Below are 6,998 nucleotides of genomic sequence, written 5' to 3'. Positions count from 1 at the left end.
ATTAAATGGGTGGGTAGAGTCCATGATAGGGGAGAGTGTCCATGGGCTGTGGGAGGAGATTAAATGGGTGGGTGGAGTCCATGATAGGGGAGAGTGTACATGGGCTGTGGGAGGAGATTAAATGGGTGGATAGAGTCCATGTTAGGGGAGAGTGTACATGGGCTGTGGGAGAAGATTAAATGGGTGGGTAGAGTCCATGATAGGGGAGAGTGTACGTGGGCTGTGGGAGGAGATTAAATGGGTGGATAGAGTCCATGATAGGGGAGAGTGTACGTGGGCTGTGGGAGGAGATTAAATGGGTGGATAGAGTCCATGATAGGGGAGAGTGTACATGGGCTGTGGGAGGAGATTAAATGGGAGGGTAGAGTCCATGATAGGGGAGAGTGTACATGGGCTGTGGGAGGAGATTAAATGGGAGGGTAGAGTCCAGGATAGGGGAGAGTGTACATGGGCTGTGGGAGGAGATTAAATGGGTGGGTAGAATCCATGATAGGGGAGAGCGTAGATCGGCTGTGGGAGGAGATTAAATGGGTGGGTAGAGTCCATGATAGGGGAGAGTGTACATGGGCTGTGGGAGGAGATTAAATGGGTGGGTAGAGTCCATGATAGGGGAGAGTGTACACGGGCTGTGGGAGGCGATTAAATGGGTGGGTAGAGTCCATGATAGGGGAGAGTGTCCATGGGCTGTGGGAGGAGATTAAATGGGTGGGTGGAGTCCATGATAGGGGAGAGTGTACATGGGCTGTGGGAGGAGATTAAATGGGAGGGTAGAGTCCATGATGGGGGAGAGTGTACATGTGCTGTGGGAGGAGATTAAATGGGTGGGTAGAGTCTGTGATAGGGGAGAGTGTACATGGGCTGTGGGAGGAGATTAAATGGGAGGGTAGAGTCCATGATAGGATAGAGTGTACATGGGCTGTGGGGGGAGATTAAATGGGTGGGTAGAGTCCAGGATAGGGGAGAGTGTAGATCGGCTGTGGGAGGAGATTAAATGGGTGGGTAGAGTCCATGATAGGGGAGAGTGTACATGGGCTGTGGGAGGAGATTAAATGGGTGGGTAGAGTCCATGATAGCGGAGAGTGTACACGGGCTGTGGGAGGCGATTAAATGGGTGGGTAGAGTCCATGATAGGGGAGAGTGTACATGGGCTGTGGGAGGAGATTAAATGGGTGGGTAGAGTCCATGATAGGGGAGAGTGTCCATGGGCTGTGGGAGGAGATTAAATGGGTGGGTGGAGTCCATGATACGGGAGAGTGTACATGGGCTGTGGGAGGAGATTAAATGGGAGGGTAGAGTCCATGATGGGGGAGAGTGTACATGTGCTGTGGGAGGAGATTAAATGGGTGGGTAGAGTCCATGATAGGGGAGAGTGTACATGGGCTGTGGGAGGAGATTAAATGGGTGGGTAGAGTCCATGATAGGGGAGAGTGTACACGGGCTGTGGGAGGCGATTAAATGGGTGGGTAGAGTCCATGATAGGGGAGAGTGTCCATGGGCTGTGGGAGGAGATTAAATGGGTGGGTGGAGTCCATGATAGGGGAGAGTGTACATGGGCTGTGGGAGGAGATTAAATGGGTGGATAGAGTCCATGTTAGGGGAGAGTGTACATGGGCTGTGGGAGAAGATTAAATGGGTGGGTAGAGTCCATGATAGGGGAGAGTGTACGTGGGCTGTGGGAGGAGATTAAATGGGTGGATAGAGTCCATGATAGGGGAGAGTGTACGTGGGCTGTGGGAGGAGATTAAATGGGTGGATAGAGTCCATGATAGGGGAGAGTGTACATGGGCTGTGGGAGGAGATTAAATGGGAGGGTAGAGTCCATGATAGGGGAGAGTGTACATGGGCTGTGGGAGGAGATTAAATGGGAGGGTAGAGTCCAGGATAGGGGAGAGTGTACATGGGCTGTGGGAGGAGATTAAATGGGTGGGTAGAATCCATGATAGGGGAGAGCGTAGATCGGCTGTGGGAGGAGATTAAATGGGTGGGTAGAGTCCATGATAGGGGAGAGTGTACATGGGCTGTGGGAGGAGATTAAATGGGTGGGTAGAGTCCATGATAGGGGAGAGTGTACACGGGCTGTGGGAGGCGATTAAATGGGTGGGTAGAGTCCATGATAGGGGAGAGTGTCCATGGGCTGTGGGAGGAGATTAAATGGGTGGGTGGAGTCCATGATAGGGGAGAGTGTACATGGGCTGTGGGAGGAGATTAAATGGGAGGGTAGAGTCCATGATGGGGGAGAGTGTACATGTGCTGTGGGAGGAGATTAAATGGGTGGGTAGAGTCTGTGATAGGGGAGAGTGTACATGGGCTGTGGGAGGAGATTAAATGGGAGGGTAGAGTCCATGATAGGATAGAGTGTACATGGGCTGTGGGGGGAGATTAAATGGGTGGGTAGAGTCCAGGATAGGGGAGAGTGTAGATCGGCTGTGGGAGGAGATTAAATGGGTGGGTAGAGTCCATGATAGGGGAGAGTGTACATGGGCTGTGGGAGGAGATTAAATGGGTGGGTAGAGTCCATGATAGGGGAGAGTGTACATGGGCTGTGGGAGGAGATTAAATGGGTGGATAGAGTCCATGTTAGGGGAGAGTGTACATGGGCTGTGGGGGGAGATTAAATGGGTGGGTAGAGTCCATCATAGGATAGAGTGTACATGGGCTGTGGGAGGAGATTAAATGGGTGGGTAGAGTCCATGATAGGGGAGAGTGTACACGGGCTGTGGGAGGCGATTAAATGGGTGGGTAGAGTCCATGATAGGGGAGAGTGTACATGGGCTGTGGGAGGAGATTAAATGGGTGGGTAGAGTCCATGATAGGGGAGAGTGTCCACGGGCTGTGGGAGGAGATTAAATGGGAGGGTAGAGTCCATGATGGGGGAGAGTGTACATGTGCTGTGGGAGGAGATTAAATGGGTGGATAGAGTCCACGATAGGATAGAGTGTACATGGGCCGTGGGTAGGTAGAGTCTGTGATAGGGGAGAGTGTCCATGGGCTGTGGGAGGAGATTAAATGGGTGGGTAGAGTCTGTGATAGGGGAGAGTGTACATGGGCTGTGGGTGGGTAGAGTCCATGATAGGATAGAGTGTATACCGACAATGAGATAATCTGCTATAGTGATGCTGGTTGATGGGTAAATATTGCCCAGGACACCGTTGGGAACTCCCCTGCTCTTCTTCGAATAGTGCCATGGGATCTTATTCATCCACCTGAGAGGGCAGCGGGGCCTCAGTTTAACGTCTCATCCAAAAGACGGTACTTCCGACAGTGCAGCATTCCCTCAGTGCTGCATTGGGAGTGTCAGCCTGGAGTACGGGGCTTAGGTCTCTGGAGTAGGGTTTGAACCCACAAACTAATGATTCAGTCGCGAGAATGCTACTTACTGAGCCATGGTTGAGACTTTGACTCCTTGTTCTACCTTCAAATAAATACTGATTGTCCAAAGACCCAGGTGTCCTTTTGGTACTTGCAGTGGGGATAGTAGACTCCACTTTGCATATGGAGCGTGAGCTGGAAGCGGGGAGGCAGGGTGTGCTCGGCTCCACCCACTCGCGCAGGTGCATGTCTATCTCGGACTTTGCCTTGACCAGGTGCCGTTTCTTGGGAAGGTCGATGACGTGCACCGGCTTGAATTCCTCGGGTATCCTTATCCTATGGTAACTGGAACCCGGGAACAACTCCCTCTTGATGACATCAAAAGGCAGGGTTGGCAGGGGCTCCGATCTCATCCCAACCTTGGCCCTCAGCTCAGGGTGGCCCGCGCTGTCCAGCGCCAGCTCGTGAAAGGGCCCAAAGTCGTGCTGCTGGACCAGGATTTCCGGGCTGATATCCGGATTGGCCTCCACCTGTCTGGAGATATCCATCACCGGGGGCACAGCCGGATTGGTACTGAAGTTCCAGATTGGCTTGATCACGCAGACGGGGGCCTTGCCCTCGCGAGGTGCGTTGCAGGTCACGGTTTGCGAGCCCGGGATCTCGGGGACACCCCCCCCTCTCCTTCCCACTTCGCACCCACAGCAGCCCGGCCTTTACCCATCCCGGACCCCCCTCCGATCGGCAGGGACCCTTGGGCTTTGTGAGCTGCACGACTTTGAGCGTCTTTTTGCCGCTGCTGGTCTCGCCAGTCTTCACCGACTCCCTCAGCTGTTCGAGCACCTGTTCCGCGGCGGTCCTGCGCGGCTTGTAGAAGCTGGAAGATGTCCTCACTATATTGGGCAGGTTCTTCTTCTCTAGCCACAGTGTGTAGGACTCATTGGTGAAGTAACCCTGCTCTTCCTACATCAAAACAAATAAAATCATCAGAACCCTTTAATACATTTAAACCTTAGTAAAAAGCTTGTTTTCATATCTTCGCACTCTTCACTTGGAGAACAGTGTGAAGTGGCAAAAGTTTCGCAGGCTGATCGATGTGAGTGATCCTTCCATGGTCATCTCCATCATTGTTAACAAAAAAGGGAGCATATGGAATGGGAGCCAACCTATTTTAGTTACAAGGAAAGATTGGATAGGCTGGGGTTGTTTTCTTTGGAACAGAGGAGGCCGAGGGGAGACCTTATTGAGGTGTATAAAATTATGAGGGGCCCAGATAGAGTGGATGGGAAGGACCTATTTCCCTTAGCAGAGAGGTCAATAACCAGGGGGGCATAGATTTAAAGTAATTGGTAGAAGAATTAGAGGGGAGGTGAGGAGAACTTTTTTCACCCAGAGGGTGGTGGGGGTCTGGAACTCACTGCCTGAAAGGGTGGTAGAGGCAGAAACCCTCACCTCATTTAAAACGTTCTTGGATATGCACTTGAAGTGCCGTAACCTGCAGGGCTACGGAGCAAGAGCTGGTACCTCCCTGGTATTCAAAACTGAAAACCGGTTAGCGAGTGCCACTGGCTTGGGGGTTTCCTGCGCTACCTGAGTCTTCCTCCTACCCTGTCTGGTGATCACCCACTCCCTCACCTCCTGCACCTTCTGTGGCAGTAGGGTGACCCACTTCCAGGAAACTCTCGAACTCCCTGATGCACTGCAGTGACTCCAGCCGCTCCTCAAGCTCCGAATCTCACAGCGTGAGCTCGAGCAACTGGCAGAGCTTCGTGCACACCGTAATCCTGCTCTTGGATCACTGTCCAAACCCCCGGGTTAGGGAGAGGATAGCTCAGCCAGGGTCGCTGCTCTGATTACTATCCAGTGCCCCCATCGGAAAGGTGCATGTGTGTGATAGCATAGGCTTGGGCTTCGCTATGAAAATTCCAATGGTTCAATAACCTGTGATCCTCACTGTTTAGACTCTCGCATTAAGAATGGCCGCATGAGTGAAGGATCGGAGAGGGCCCAGTCATCGTGGAACAATACCGAATCCCCACCAGAGCCAGCACATTCAGGAGAGGGGAAGTGAAGGCTACAGACACCGCCCCACGCTGGGTACAGACACCGCCCCACGCTGGGTACAGGCACCGCCTCGCGCTGCGTACACGCACCGCCCTGCGCTGGGTACAGGCACCGCCTCGCGCTGGGTACAGGCACCGCCCCGCGCTGGGTACAGGCACCGCCCCGCGCTGGGTACAGGCACCGCCCCGCGCTGGGTACAGGCACCGCCCCGCGCTGGGTACAGGCACTGCCCCGCGCTGGGTACAGGCACCGCCTCGCGCTGGGTACAGGCACCGCCTCACTCTGGGTACAGGCACCGCCTCGTGCTGGGTACAGGCACCGCCTCGTGCTGGGTACAGGCACCGCCCCGCGCTGGGTACAGGCACTGCCTCACGCTGGGTACAGGCACCGCCCCGCGCTGGGTACAGGCACCGCCCCGCGCTGGGTACAGGCACCGCCCCGTGCTGGGTACAGGCATTGGCCCACATTGGGTACAGGCACCGCCCAGCGCTGGGTACAGGCACCGCCTCGCGCTGGGTACAGGCACCGCCCCACGCTGGGTACAGGCACCGCCCCGCGCTGGGTACAGGCACTGCCCCATGCTGGGTACAGGCACCACCTTGCGCTGGGTACAGGCTGTGCCTCGCGTTGGGTACAGGCACCATAAGCACAGATTCACGAGGAACATTTTGTCCTAATTGATCAGATCTGGTTCGGTCCAATCAGGTCACATTCAAACATGGCCTCTTCATTCGAGCAGGCCAGGACATGTAAATTTTGATTGGGGCAGAGGGGTGGAAGAGGAAAGGCCCACCCCAGGAACTTTGGGCCGTGGAGCGGCCCTTAGCATTATTACTAGCTGGAGTATAACACGTGGGAGGTATCAGCGCTGTGTTACAATGCACTTGGCTTAATACAGACCACTCCCATTACATGAGGCTCCATGATTCCCCTCTGAATACTTACTTCCTTCACAGGCCCTTTATCAGCACTTTACAGCAAAGAGCTGGGCACCTGTTCTAGGGTAGGAGACCAACATAACTCGAGACAGCATGCCATTTTACAGATCTGTGAGGTTTCCCTTGGCTGTCAGGTGGTACTTCTTAGAGGTGGACGGAAGTACTGAGTGGGGTGCCCTAGGGCTCAGTGCTGGGATTATTACTGTCTCGAACTTGCGTCAATGGCTTGGATGCAGAAACTCAATGTAAACTGGTTGAATTTGATGAAGATATCAAACTCGGAGGAGCTCGGGAGTTGGAGGGGGCAGCTCCGAAATGATAGAATGAGGTGGACATAATTTGCAAGTGTGCAGAACAACGGAAGGTGGAATTTACAGTGTAAGGTACAGTAAACAGGAAGGAAAAGTAGATAAAACACATACTTCATGAATGGTATTAAAACAGATAAGGATGATGCTGAACGAGACCTAGGAGTCTCCGTCGAATGGACAGCCAACATGTCCAACCAATGCAGAGGAACAGTGAACAAAGCCCGTAATATGTTGAACAGCATCGTTAGAACAGTAGAATAAAAGTCAGGGGATAACGGTCACACTGTACAGGGTCTCTGGTCAGACAGCTCCTTGAGCACAGTGTCCAGTTCTGGTCAGACCCACCTTGAGCACTGTGTCCAGTTCTGGTCAGATGCAC

The 6,998-nt window shown here is 53.5% G+C and overlaps 1 pseudogene; it reads right to left on the bottom strand.

Moving 5' to 3' along the window:
• Positions 1-3,020: 3,020 nt before the first annotated feature.
• Positions 3,021-6,294, bottom strand: LOC147123815 (uncharacterized; annotated as a pseudogene).
• Between the last annotated feature and the right edge of the window lie 704 nt (positions 6,295-6,998).

Source organism: Somniosus microcephalus, chromosome 2 (assembly GCF_052327205.1).
Source record: "Somniosus microcephalus isolate GS21.2 chromosome 2, FLI_Smic_1.0, whole genome shotgun sequence".
NCBI lineage: Eukaryota > Metazoa > Chordata > Chondrichthyes > Squaliformes > Somniosidae > Somniosus > Somniosus microcephalus.
This window is presented reverse-complemented; position numbering and strand designations above follow the sequence as displayed.